Here is a 15,415-nt window from a genome sequence, read left to right on the forward strand (position 1 = left end):
GAGATGGAGATGGATGGAGATATTGGTGAATACACGGACATGCCTATAAAATTTGAGGGTTTCCTTCGATTTTCATGGGCTCCCCTCATCAGATTCTGACTTGGTGACAATGGGACCACCACGAAAGTGCACCCTTTCAAACAAGAAAAGAATTTTCAAAATCGGTCCACAATTGACGAAGATATCTGAAAACGTACATACAGCCGAACGTATAAACTCTTCCTTTTTTAAGTTAAGCTTAAGTCGGTTAATAACCCAAGAGAAAGCTTATTACTTACATTGAAACGATGACACCATACACAAGATTATCAAGTAAAACGTGTTATGAGCTGCAAGGCCATATCATTAAAACACAAATTAAGTAACATTATAAATTCTACTTCCCGATGATCGTTACCAAGGCCAGTACTTAACGGTGCAATCTTCGTAGTTTATTCGATAGACGTCATTATAATGCAGTATAAATTTTTATATATGTTTTTTTCTATGATATTCCAACAGACAGGTCACTTCCACCATCAAATCTATGTATATGGCCTAAAAAGAGTACATGTTAATTACCGAAATATAACAACGTGTATGGGAAAATAATCTTGGCATACATACTCCCCGGAGTACCACCAAATATTGTGGAAAAGATCGCAAATGGAAGTAAAAAGCAAGCCAAAAGAATTGTAAAGCTTTATTTTATTCTAGATCAACACAGAACTGGGGATGATGTCTGCTCAGAGAAGTAGTACGCGTTAATGTAATTCGATTTATAGTAATTATGCAAAAACAAACTGTAATACATGTAGGTTAAGGTGAGAAGCTAACTAAAGTGCTAACATCTTATTGTAAAGATTATAACTTTAGAAAAGTAAGCAAAACAATTGTACTTTTAATAATAATAATAAACCAGTTATTTCAGGCCACAGCCCATAAGATAATAATAGTGTTAGTTACAAAAGAAAACCCTAAAACTGTGTTAGTATGATTGCAATGAGTTTTGAAATATTGATAGAAAATTTAAATATTACAATTTTGAAAATGCACAATTATTACTTAGTTTTACCAGTTGTAATGTTTACCTAAAACTTTAACATTGTACAGTCAAAACGATGGGCAAACATCTTCAGGATGCCGTTACCACTGTCACGCACTCGCTTTAGCATAGACGACACTTTTTTTCACCTAATAGCATAAAAGTCGTCTGCTCGCGCTTCAGCAATGCACTTGTAGTGCCGTGGCAATCCCAACAGCATCCTGAAGATGTTATTATACTCTACTCTTATTGAGTTGTATGTACGCTGTATACCTATATCTAACCCACTCGAGTACTAATCTATCTATTAATCTATCTAATCTACGGGCCAGCATGTTTCTTTTATATAGAAATAAACAGTTTAAATTTTAATTTTTTTTATAATACCAAGTGGCGGTACGAGCAAAACTGTGTACCTGGTGGTAAGGGATACGCCTGTCCGATCTGTCCACTGCAACCTCCACCCTGATACATAAGTTGACAAGTCCTATGTGCCTGCAAGTTCTTTTTTTAAATAATATATAATAGACACACGCTTGGCCACAATCTCATCTGATATTAAGCGACCATATGACCGACCATGGGACGCATTTGCCTAAAAAACCGGAACACAGTAATACTGACATTACTGCTTGGCGGCAGTAATAAGTAAGGTGGTGGAAATAGGTACTTCCCTGCACGCTCTTCTCTCAAATGGCTCTACTGCTGCTAAACTATATTAATCTAAGTCTCGACAAACTACAATGGGAAAAGCGTTAAACGCCCAAGGTACATACATTAAAATGTAATTTAATAAATTTAACTGCCTACGTGGCCGAACGGTTACCATGCCGGACTGTCACGCAGAAGTCTCGGGTTTAGAGATTCAGAGAAATATTTGTATAGCCTACATTTATTTCTCTCGTGAGTTTGGGTGTAATTTGTGCGTGTCTATGTGTGTGTCCATAGCACCCGCGAGACAGGGTTTCCCTAGTGCGGGTTATGAGTTTGTGCGCGTTGTTATAAAAAGAAATTACTTCCTTCAAGCCATGCCCTCAGTTTTGTATGAAAAACGCATCTGGGATTTTTTTTTATACATGACAGGCAAATGACTCCACTCCACCTGATGTTAAGTGGAAAGTGGTATCCAAACGCGAAGGAACCTAGTGCAGCGATGAAATCCTCACTGCACTAGCCACCTCCACCCTGCCTGCCTACAATATGCCTTTTCACGCCTCGTTTGAAGAACCCCATATCATAAGGGGGAGGGAAGACATGTGCCGGAAGGGAGTTCCATTTGTCAACCGTGCGGAAGAGAAAGGAGCCACCGAAGCTTTTAGTACGCGATGGAATGCGGCAGGTAGTGAAACGGTGACTACGAAGGCCAGCACGCGTGCTTCTGAGCAGGAACGGGGAAGGGGGATGAGGTTGAACAGCTCTTCAGAGCACTCACCATGGTACATGCTGATGTTACGTAATGGGATGTTACGTAACCTATGGTTGTATGGATTATATAGCGCTAAACTTGAACCGGATATTTTCAACCGGGTTCAAAAAAGGAGGAGATTGTCAATTCGATTCTTTTTTTTCGTATGTATGTTACGCGATAATTTGTAAACCGATTTTGATGAATCTTTTTTTTGTTGGATAGAAGGGTGGCAAACTAGGGGATGAATGGCTTGTGAGGTCGATTTTTTAGTACTCTGTAATGAGACTATGATAATAATGTACACTGAGCATTTATGTAATCATAGGAATAATATTGTCTGGATCTGGCTCGCTTCATATAATTATTATACAATTTGATGTACACAGGACCTTAGGAGATCAAATATGGGTTTCACCACTTTTGCGCTGATAACCTCAATTAATCTTATGAGAAAAAAAAGTCCTTCACACAACGGAAACTTTATAAGAAGCATTAATTTAAAATTAGAGTCGGAACCACGGAACACTCGAGCATCGTAACATTGAATCAATTAACTAGCTTGATTGTGTAAAAAAATAATGAAAACGTGTTCCAAACCGGTCCTTTTATACAAATACCTTTTAATTAATATATTTACCATTAATTCTGAAGGGTAAAGGAAAACATCATAACGCAACCTGCATATCCGAGACCGTAACGTCCAAAATAAGCAACACGCAATGCGCCTTCTCTGTGGACTATGTACCCTAAATCATAGTATGTAAGATAAGTAGTATAACTAAATACAAACGTAGCAGCCCCGCTTGTATGTGTCTGTTTATGTAGAATGTTTGTGTACGTGTTGTGCATGCTCCTGTAATGGGCTGAATGATTTCACGTTGGATGTAACACTTGTGACATTTTGTCGTTTGATACTAATGGATCGTTTACTACACCTAACAAAAAATACAATAGAAGGTTTTCGCTTGTACGTTATGATCGTGTTAATTATCTCGCATAAATCCTCGAAAATATGGAAAATGCCTTTATTTGGAGTAATAAATGACAGTCGCACCTATAATATTAGCCATGGTGATATTTCATATCATCATTAAGTGTTATTTTAGGTATTTTATTTTAATAAATTTTCCGTGTTTAGTTTATGGTAATAGATTTTTTGTAAAGACACGAAAGTAGACCTTATAACGCTGCATAATAGTCGATTTTTTAGAGAATTTTAATAGGCGTAAGGGCGCGTTCCCATTATGCCGTGACGACAGATAGTCGTGCAGTTTAAAATGTCGTGGCTTGTGTATTTAAATAATAATAATAACACACACACTCAACATAGCCCCGCACTAGGGAAATCCTATGTCGCGGGTGTCATGGACATACACATAGACTACCACAAAAATACACCCAAACTCACGAGAGAAAAAAATGTAGGCCATACAAATATTTCTCCCGGCTCGGGAATCGAACCTGGGACCTCTGCGTGGCAGTCCGGCATGGTAGCCGTTCGGCCGTGGAGGCAGTTGTTCACACAAAAACAACGCAATTAACTGTTGTTCGCGACAACAGACTATCGTGACAATGGGAAGAGCTAGAACGACAGTCGTCGGACGAAAAATAAAACGTCACGATAAAAATGTGAGGAGAGATAATCACAGCCTGAAACCATTCTGTCGTTGAAACGACAAGGCGGCTGCCGTGAACCGATAAATTGTCGTCACGATCTAGTTGAAACAGCTAGACACGACAGTCGTTCAACGATAAAATAAACGCCCACAACACAGTCACGACAGATAGTCGTGAGGTGGGAACAGGCTACGTGGTAATAAGAGCGAAACAGAAACATAACAGAAAAGCTATAACTCCATGGCGTTAAACATAGAGCAATAAATACAGTAGAAGTGGTTTGTTAGCGTCTGACGCGTGCCAACTATAGATCTCGAAAGACCTATCTGAGCTCAGTCCACCATTTACGCTCTGTATGGTATGGCTGTGCCATTCTTTCGTGCAAATTCCTAAAAAATGTCTAGTCATCATCGGAAAGTCTAATTTTAATGAATTTTCAATTTTCTGTTTATCGAAATGCTTTTTTGTTACAAGAAACAAAAGTAAAGCTTATACCTCTGCAATGTGGTCGCTTCTTGTTTAGAGAACTGCATTAATAACTTTAATTCGTCGACGTTCAGCTATTAATCGCTAGATGGCAGCACATTGGTTGGAATTTAAATATAAAATCAAAACGTCGTAATTTGCAATAATAGATATTGATGGTATTGCACTTTCAACGATATGCCAACAGGGTAAAGTTTAAATTGTATTAACAATCCAGAATTTGTATTTTTTTTAATTTGAAACAACAACCTATCAATATTGAGATTTTGTCAAATGTCAAATTAAGAATGTGTGAGTTTTGGCGACATCAGTTCTGATAGATATCGAGGCTTAAGGCATTACCATTGTTTTTTTTTCTTTCGTGGAGTTAAAGCTTTTCTGACCGGCTTAATGCGATTTCGGGCCATTTCCGTGTTATTACACTAACATAATTTTCTTACAACCAAACCTTAAGCATTTCCTTGTGTGTAATCACAATTTTAATATTTCATTTTGCATCCGTATACTGCTGAATGTAATAGAGATTGCTATTAAGGTGGCCTTGAAAATTGTACTATTTAGCAGGCTTTGTATATACCAATGATTTTTTTATATCAACTAAGCTATATACTATACGTATACTATATGATATACATTTTTTAAATGGCATTAATATCGTTTGTAAAAACAATAATTTTATCTACACACATATCATAAGCCCTCTATGATGTGTTTAAAACCGCAAATCATGACCGGCATAAAGATAAACTGCTTCGATGTTATTATTACATTCAAATTTCGAACATCTCTGAAAAACAAAACAATTTAATTGGACCTCAATTCTAATATCAGTCGAGATGAAGTTTTATTCGAAATGAAATGTCAATAGCAAATTTTGACAATTACACACGTTACTTGATATCGAACGATATGATTGTTGGGGCCGATTCTAGTTTGTCTATGAATTAAAAATAAAAACTACGGTTGTGTGCCATGCGTGAGAAAAGTTTTTATTTGCCGCCATTTCGCCAGTCGTAACATGCGGTTCCTGAACACATCATAGAGAGCTTATATATTGTGTGGCACCACATAACACAGGATTTCTCTAGTGCGGGGCTATGTTGAGTGTGTGCGTACGAACGTACGTACTTACCTGTAGGAATTCTTTCACAAGGCGCTCTACTGCTACTAAAATATTACAAGTGCTACTATCAATATAAAGTAGCAAAATAAGGCATTTTATCATTTTCGAGGGTTTGCGTGAGATAATTGACACGACCATAACTTCTACTATGGCCATAACATACAAAGCAAAAATGGCTGACTGAGCTCAAGTATATGGAACTCCGCGTGCTGTTGGCACACGTGGCACGCCGGCTGAACACTTGTACTGTTTTTCTTGTTCTGTGTTAGTACAGTTAACAGCATATCAAGCTTTTTACGTCTTTGTTCGAATATTGACTTCAGTGCACCGGAACAAGATCCGTCAATGATGTGCTGCCGTCTGTACATTAATAGTAGTGTAATAGTATTTCTTTTTCTCCTTCCTGTCCTTATCCCACGCTAGGTGGGGTCGGTACAACATGTATCTTTCTTCCATTATCCCCTACCAGACGTCATTTTTATACTCACACCTTTCTTATCCATGTCATCTTTCACACAATCCATCCATCTTTTCTTTGGCCTTGCTTTCCCCTTATATCCCTCCACATTTATACTATAGTATATAGTGCTAGCACTCTTCTCGTCACATGATATTCTTCCCTTCGCATGACATGTCCATACCACGCTAACCTATTACTGCTCATCTTTTCCGTTACTGGCGTCACTTTCAAACTTCCCCTGACGTACTCATTCCTTATATTATCCTTTCTTGTCACTCCACACACCCATCTCAACATTCGCAATTCCGCTACATGCACAGTTCGTTCATTCTCCCTTTTTATTGCCCAACATTCAGATCCATACATGACAGGTCTAATCACGGTCTTATATATTTTCCCCTTCAGCTTATGGGGCATTCGCCGATCGCAAATGGTATTTATCTACAATAAAAGCAGTTTAATAGAGACTTTTGTGCAAATTTCTACTTTTCTACGTATGTAGCAAAGGAGAATATCGGCTGTGACTGACGTGAGGATCGTCTTTCGCAACCGCCGTGAAATCGGTTTTTTTAATTTTGGTGCGGAACACTAAAAATCGACAACCAGGAATACAAATGTTCAATGTCATTGAGGTCAACGTTTTTATAAAACTATAATTATTAAATATACACAACGATGTTTTAATCTGTCTTGCAAAACGATTTTCGACAAATACGGTGTGAAAAATTTCATAAGAAATAATAAATTTAGTTGAAGAATTCACTTCCTAAATTACTTTCATAAATACATCGTATGAATTCATTCAATTAAATTTATTTATGGTTGTAAGAAAGTATCTGGTATGAGTTTAACAGAGAGTTGTTAAGTTGAAGCCCTTGGCATTATATTATTACATTATGAATGGAATAGAATTTTCTTTTTTAACCGACTTTAAAAAAGAGGAGGTTCTCAATTCGACTGTATTTTTTGTGTGTTGCTACGCGATTACTCTGGAATTTATGAACCGATTTTGATGATTCATTTTTTGTTGGAGACGGGGCACTATTAAATTTGAAGAAAAATTTTCACAGGGCGGCAAACTAGGGGATGAATCCGGTTTCGCCCACTTTCCGGCAACCGATTTCAATAAAACTTGGCAAATAGATGCCATTCCACGAACTTTTGAGGTCGGCTTTTTTTTACAAAAAAATTATAATTATACATTGACCTATTCACAAACAAACACACAACCTATTTACAACCACAATTCACTCCTACAGCTTTATATTCACACTCGCACATGCACTTACATAATATTGTAATAGGTTATTTTATATGCACTATTTACCCTTTATTATGTATAATATTTCAATTTATAACTTTAGGCATTGTCCTTATATTTTTGTTTACTAGTAATAATACCTCATGTTGGTCCTGACTGAAAACCTGCACCTTAGGAACCTGACATATCATCGCCCTTTCACTGCTATGGCAAAAATGTTGATTTTAATTTGTATTTGATACAAACATTTTGGACATCTACCTATACTAAATATATTATAGTATGAATCATAGGAATCATATTCTTCGTAGGGTGTGCAAGTATTAGAGCTATTATTGCATTGTACGAGTATAAGGAGCCTCCTCGAGTGTAATGCGGTAGTCTGGGCTCCACATCAAACGCGGTATAGTATATAGCTGAAGTGCATTCAAAACAAATTCCTGAGATATCTGTACTTGAGGCAATATGGGGTCTATCCCTTCTACCCCCTGATGTATCCTAATCTGTTCATTTTGGGTATGGTGGGAGACGAGCTACACGTGTGCAGGAACTTAGCGCTAGCAGTGTACGTGTTGAAGGTAATCAGAGGTATGCTATGCAATCCGATGCTACTAGGGGTATTAAGCTTATGTGTTCCTGATAGGTACGTAGGGTGACATCGCCGTCCACCGCTACTGGCGGTGTCGCGTGGAAGGAGCAATCTCATGACGGAATGTCCGCTAACGCGCATATTGCGCAAGCTGAACGAAATATCGAATAGGATCGATCTGTTCCATTGTTCTCTGAGTGAATTTACAAAGATTTATATCTTATGTTACATGTGATAATTGTGCTGGTCGATTGTATTGGGTGGATAACCTATAATAATAGATTAAGTTTGGAAATAAATAAAATAATTAGATGTCCAAAATGTAAACAAAGAAATGTCATTGGTAATTTCACAAAACATAATTAAATATCAATTTAATAAAAATTTAAAGATTGCATGGTGCTTAACATTACGATAGTGTGAGTTTTGAAGACATTCTGATAGTAATCGAGGCTTAAGGCAATTCCATTGTTTTTTCTTCCGTTACCAAAAAGTTTCAATTTGATTTGATTTGAGTAACTAGTTGTGGAGAAATAAATAGCGAAAAAAATACTTTTATCATTGACATCGTGCAGGGTTACAAATGAAACCATGAGTACAAAAAACACAATTAGTACTTTAAGCATTTTTTTTTAATTTACTTTATCCATCCCTCACTCTGTCGTGAAAACTCCAATATTCTCCATAAAGTGTCAATTGAATTAATATTACCACAATAGTCGTACTATTACTGGTGTTTAAAAAAGCGAACAGAATATTTTTATATTACAATTAAACCATAGTATCCGTAAATTCGGCTTGCACTTGACCGGTTTTTAATTTACGATCAAGCAAGCGATGTACGCTTATAGCTCATGATTTTAATCGGCTTTTAACTTGTTTTATTGATGATGAGTCATCTCAATAACCACGTTGTTCGTAATTATATCTAGGTCCGGGAAAATTTTAGTCTCTTTTTCATTGTAAACAACAAATACATCACGCAACATTCTGACTGTATACCGACAACAGCAAAAAATAAGCGGTTACTTACAAAATCACGATTTTACTGTAGAGCGTTTTAAAAGTAAAAGCTTGATATTTTCTGCTGTAACAGACCAAATTAGCTAGAATTTTGTGCAATGAGGCAACATAAAAAATATTTATTTATTTATACATTTTAGGAAAATTCACGGACAAATAATACAATTAAGCTATACCTAAATACAAGTAGTAAGTAATCCAATGCCATTTACGAATTTCCACCAACATGAAAGAACAATTAAAAAAAAGATTCTAAGAGTAAATAAGATCTCAGTTACTTAAAAAAATAATAGATAATTATACAAAAACCAGTGTATTCATTATCAGTCACGTGATGTGTCAAAGTGACGTTTGGTCATTTCTCGCCTGTTTGTTTACGAACCATGTACGTATTTTGCCTATAATTAATTATATAATATACATAATACGGACTGCCACGCAGAGGTCCCAGGTTCGATTCCCGGGCCGGGAGAAATGTTTGTATGGCCTACATTTATTTCTCTCGTGAGTTTGGGTGTAATTTGTGGTTGTCTATGTGTGTGTCCATGGCACCCGCGACACAGGGTTTCCCTAGTGCGGGGCTATGTTGAGTGTGTGCGTTATTTATAATTCTCCCAAGTTTTTTTCTTCCAAAACGCTCTACTGCGTAATCGTGATTACAGATAACAGGTTAATCTTTACTGTCATCGATACGTACATACATTTATTTATTTATTTAAAATACAAGTCACAACAATACACGTTCCATTTACATTATTTTACACATTACGAAATATAGTCGTAACATTTAGGTAATTTTGGGTGCAGTGCAGGGAACCCGTATCCTCTTTGGTTTAGTTGTCATCAGGTAAATATGAGAACACAGAATTTTCTGATCGATAAAAAAATCTGTCATTTGGAAATTGAACATTAATTGGGTTAATTAATGAAATAAAACAAAATGAGAAGGACAGTAGTAGCATTACAGTTTCTTAGTAGTCCTGCTTAGTGCTCCTAAGTACTGCCACTTAAGCTATTTCCCCAGTAGTAATGTGAGCATTACTGTTTATAATGTAAAAGCTCTGGTGCAATTACAGCCACATAGGATTTGTCAACATATGTCTTAGGATAACGGGCACAGTGGTGCTTCTTAAATCTTTGCAATTTAAAGCTATTTATCACACTACAACTGCTATGGACAGGCGTATCGCTTAATACCAGGTGCAAGACTTATTTATCTCGTCACTTGATATTATAAAAAAAGAAGATTCTTAGGACTGGTGATATAACATTTTTTATCGCGCGAGATTTTTTTTATAAGCCCATAGGCCATAGCTCAAGTGTTTTTAAATTTTCATTGCGATCACACCAAACCGTATAAGGTACTAAGAAATACTGCTCCAGCTCCGCTCGCTCAAATTAAAAAAATGGCGGAAATCCGCCAGTAGGTTTATGTGCGGCTTTTGACGTTTATTAAATAACTTCTCGGAAAGTGGCAGTGATATTTTCTCCACGAAGATCTGTCAAAGAAATACAAAATATAGGCAAGACAAATTGTATTTGTTTGACAATTGCGTGGGCAACGGCTCTACCTTCGCAATGTTCATGCTAGCACACGTAGATATGACTCCTAGTGACGTCATTTTCGAGAGAAAACGTTACAGTTCGGGGAAGAGACAACATTTGTCTCCGGGCTCATGCTTATTCTTAGCCACTACATTTCAAGGAAATATATTACGTACACCCATTGACTTACAATTATATGGACGTCGGGTCCGCGCTAAAAAGTGTCCGAACTTATAGGGCATTAAAATCGTATACAGAGCGTCATTCACGCTTTAGTCTTCGTTTGTTCGACTGACAGCGAAGCAATCAAAATTAGACAGTACCTACTGCGATGACATTACAATTTAAATTTAACGTTTTAGCTTTTTCATATTCCTTTACATGTCACTACGTTTAAATAGGTTGACTTGGGACATTTTTTTCGTGGTTTTTGTATTAGACCCGTTGTCCATTTATTTGTAAGTCAATGTGTACACCCATTAAAACTAAACAAAAAAATGGCAATTCAATTTGAGTGAAAAATACAACGTTAACTTCAGGAATTCTTGCCGGGAGAAAATACAGTCAGCTTCCAACGTGTATATTAATACTTACCTCCAATTGTACTCAAACAATTAACCCGTTCCTGGACTATAATTCAATGGTAAATCAAAATGTCACTTTCGTGGCACAGTGCTTACGTATTTTTTCTCGTATGTTTTTTCGCTGTTTTCCCACTCATTTGCTCCATGAGTCTCGGACCACGAAAGAGGCTTCTTGTCTTGCCATTGCTACATTACATCCTTATGCTTCTATCGTGACGTCGTATCGTATAGATGTCCACTCGGATTCTGATTGACATCTTACGAGTACATTAGCGTCCAAGTAGCCTTTATCTCCTTACGCAATCAAGATGGTGACGATTGATCTGCTCCTGCGACATATATGAATTGTAGCAGCATATGTTAATGGATGAAATCATGGAATGGAAAAAAAACAAAGCGTGAGAAAAATTTTATTTGAACCAGAAAATGGATTTTAAGACGTGACTGATTGAGTGCGGTGTTTCCCGTTGGTCAGATCGATGATCAGGGGCCTTACCGTGAACTCTTGTTACGGTTCAGTTTATGACCTAAATTATTCGTTGTGAGACAGCGCTACATGAAGTTTATATCAGCATCCCGCTTCTTTGTCGTTACGAACCTATATTGAATTGTAATAAAAGTTCATGGTAAGGCCCCAGATTGGTCTAGCCAGAAGGAGATTTTATAAAAGCCCTCTCTCCCTCTCTCACGTCGGTCTCTCTCGTGGTCCCACTTGTGGGATAAATTATTGTGAGATCACGAGAAAACAGCGTTTCTTTAAACCGACTTCAACAAAAGGAGGAGGTTCTCAATTCGACTGTATGTTTTTTGTTTTTTTTTGTATGTATGTTACGCGATAACTCCGGTATTTGTGAACCGATTTTCATGATTCTTTTTTTGTTGGAAAGAGGGTACTTCCATAGTGGTCCTATTTCATTTTGAAGAAAATCATCCACCTCTAAGGGTGGCTGATGACGCATGAACATTCATTTTTATAAATAGCGCCTAAATTTTACTTAAATAGCAATTATTTTAATGGTTGGTTTTGCTATTTCTCCAATTCAAGGCGTTGTCAAGTCCTGTATAGTGGCGAACTAGGGGATATTTCAATAAAACTTGCCAAATAGATGTAATTTCACGTACTTTTGAGGTCGGTTTTTTTAGTACTCACTGAGATTATTCAGTGCGTTGTTGATATTTCTCTATGGCGAAGCAGCAGGGGATCAATTCTGGTAATTTTCTTGAAACTTCTAGTCATTGTAATTTTATTGAGACAACTCAATTATAATGTTATTTGATAACCTGCTGAAATCTTGTTGCAATGGTAGTTGAGTCTTACTGGAATGGCAGTGATGGAATGGCACATTCATTCATTCAATATCCATAGAACAAATCGGGTACCCCGTACTAACATTATAATGTATATATTTATATATACATATATATATATAAATATATCATCGAGTTTATAACCAGAAATAGAGACAAAATGTCATTTAATTTGTTTGAAAACTATTCTGCCATATCATTACTGTGACAACTTCGCTCCGATTGGCCAGCACGAGTTCGAACAATTGACCAATTAACTGGTGTCGTTAATTGTTTCTCTACAAATCGACCAGATTAACTTGAGCTTTGCTGTAATGGACGAAAATTACAAAATTAGATATTTAATATTTAATTACCGATGAAATGTGATTCCGTTTGTTTTGTAATTAGATATTTTGCTGTTTTTCCCACACCACCGAATGGAACACCCCTTCATTGTTAGAGATATTACCTTTATTACAATAAACACAGAATACCTTTGGAATATACGGAGTCAAACACATAGGTCAGTGATGTAAAGTCCATTTACCTGATGAGTTGCCAGGGATGGATGGCACTTATTTCGTCTCTATTTCTGGTTATATACTCGATGATATATATTAATAAATATTCTGATATTTAATTTTAAAGTAAATACCGTTACAGTCATTGTACGGGTTAAGAGTTAATACTACAGTGATAGATAAATTAAACGCAAAATCCAGCTTTTCGTAAATTAGATTGACCTAACTAAACTGACTTTAAATTCAACACACATTCAGTGAAAAATGTTAAACATTACTCCACAGTAAACTTTCGATTCGATTCGATTCGATTTAATTTTAGAGGGGTATATCCACTTTAAAGTTAAAAATAAAATATTGTATGAGTAACTACACGATATATTCCAGCATAGACATTAATCAGAAACATAAAACAATAAAGTTTCCTCGATAGATAAAAATCACGAAATGACCTCTAATTTTCACATTTTTTCGATTTATCCTCGAAATGGTTATTAGGACAAAAATTAGATAATTAGTTATATTTATGCATGATCGACATCTGTCACTACGGATTTTTTTTAATCCCTTTAGTTTTAGAGTTATTCCGCTAAAACGAATTTGGTACTTTTAATGCGCAAAATTCAACATCTCCTGTCGCATGTCACGCGAACTTCAGGCATATATTTGTTTCATAAATTTGGGCGGAGCCAATGTCAAAACTTTTTTGGCATGCTTCCTCTTAAGTCTTTGTTGTTAAATTTTTACTGCTAGCTGGTGGACTCTATTAAAAAGATCGAGATGTTTACACTACAAAAACATTATTTGAAGTTGCAATCTCATCCTATTTCGTTTTACCAAATACAGGCTTTCGAAAATAATAGATTTGTGACAATTCATCGATACTGGTTTGCAGGTTTCTTTTAATTATTCATTCAGGTATTTTGATTGATATTTTTGCACAGATATGTGTATGTTTTGTTAATTTTAGTGGATTTTTAAATATTTTTAAAATGGACTGTGAGTTCTGTAGCTATAGTTAAATCAGTTGATTTATGAGTCTATACCCATTTTTGAATTTTTCTCGTTATCAAAGTATTGTACGGACAACGGTACATCAGACTACACATTTTTGTTCCAAAATCGCCTCCATTACCACGGAACAAGATACATCAATGTGTAGCTTGATGTGCTGGCGTGTGTACATCAAATAAAATTACTTGTTTATATTTTCTCTGGAAGTGTTTATAAGGTAAGAATTCATCCAGGGAAGTACTTTCACCTTATCTGCTTCTGACGCCAGATAGTAATGTGTCGATTATGTTCCAAGGTGTCAGACGCAGTGGCAATGCCCCTCGAATCTTTGTGTAGTGGCACTACAACTGCTATGGACACTTATCACTAAGCGCACGACTTGTTCGTCTCGTCACTTGGTATAATAAAAAAAGAAAATTTACAAGAAAATTCCAATTATTAAAATATTTTACAAATCGTATGTATGCAGCGTAAACTGGAATATGTTTTACTTACTTACTTCGCTTCAGCGACCCGAAGTGGATTTTGGCTTCCGACACCAAAGTACGCTATTTCTGTCGGTCTCGAGCCAGTTCCGACCATTTGGACACCTTCAGTTCCTTTAGGTCTTTGGTGACTTCATCCTTCCAGCGATATCTTGGAGGATAACCGGTAGGTTATCCAAATACGCTCTTTTGGCAGCTCGATCCTCTTCCATTCTTTCCACATGTCCTGGCCAGCGAAGTCGAGCAGACTTTATTTCCCCAATTGTGTTCGGCTTAGACACTAGTTCTTATATCTCTCTATTGAATCAAGCCCTCCAGTTCTCCTTTGATTGATCCCAGAATATTTCCAAGTATTTTCCGTTTTTAGTAAATTAAAAATAAAGTAATTGGAATTCATTATTTTTGTGATTGCAGTTCAGGCTAAGGGAATTTGCACTAATAAATGACACTACTTTTTAAACGTTGATTTGTTTGGAAAAAATACAAATATATAATAAAAAAAAGGAATAGTTTCATTTCCAATTACAAGAATGTTAACTGTTTGATGATACAGAGAAGGTATTTTTTAACTTCAGGCTGTAAAATTTAATAAATAACAAATAGTTTTAAAATACTTTTAGCCTTGACTATATTTTCCTTTTTTCCCTCTCCAATTTGATAAATTTACGATGTTTGCCTGCCGTTCGAGTAGTAAATCAAGTAAAGAATTGATTTTTTTTGCTGAAGAGCTCTTTTTCCTCAGGTACGTTCGGAACCGCTCGAATAAAGAATAGGTTAATGTTATTTTTTGCTAACCGGAGGTAAGGTGGTTGGACTAGAAGGGAAACATAAATGCTTCCAAGGTTAATGGTGTGACAGCTAGTTTAACACGTGAAGCAGTAAATAAGTACTTTGTTTTAAGTATTTCGTACTGCTAATGTGTAATCGCAGTATAGAGCCTTAGTTCCCAAAGTGGACCCCCAGGAATCCACGGAAGACTCGACGA

This window comes from Hyposmocoma kahamanoa, unplaced genomic scaffold (genome assembly GCF_003589595.1).
Source record: "Hyposmocoma kahamanoa isolate Upper Pololo Valley unplaced genomic scaffold, ASM358959v1 190, whole genome shotgun sequence".
Taxonomy (NCBI): domain Eukaryota; kingdom Metazoa; phylum Arthropoda; class Insecta; order Lepidoptera; family Cosmopterigidae; genus Hyposmocoma; species Hyposmocoma kahamanoa.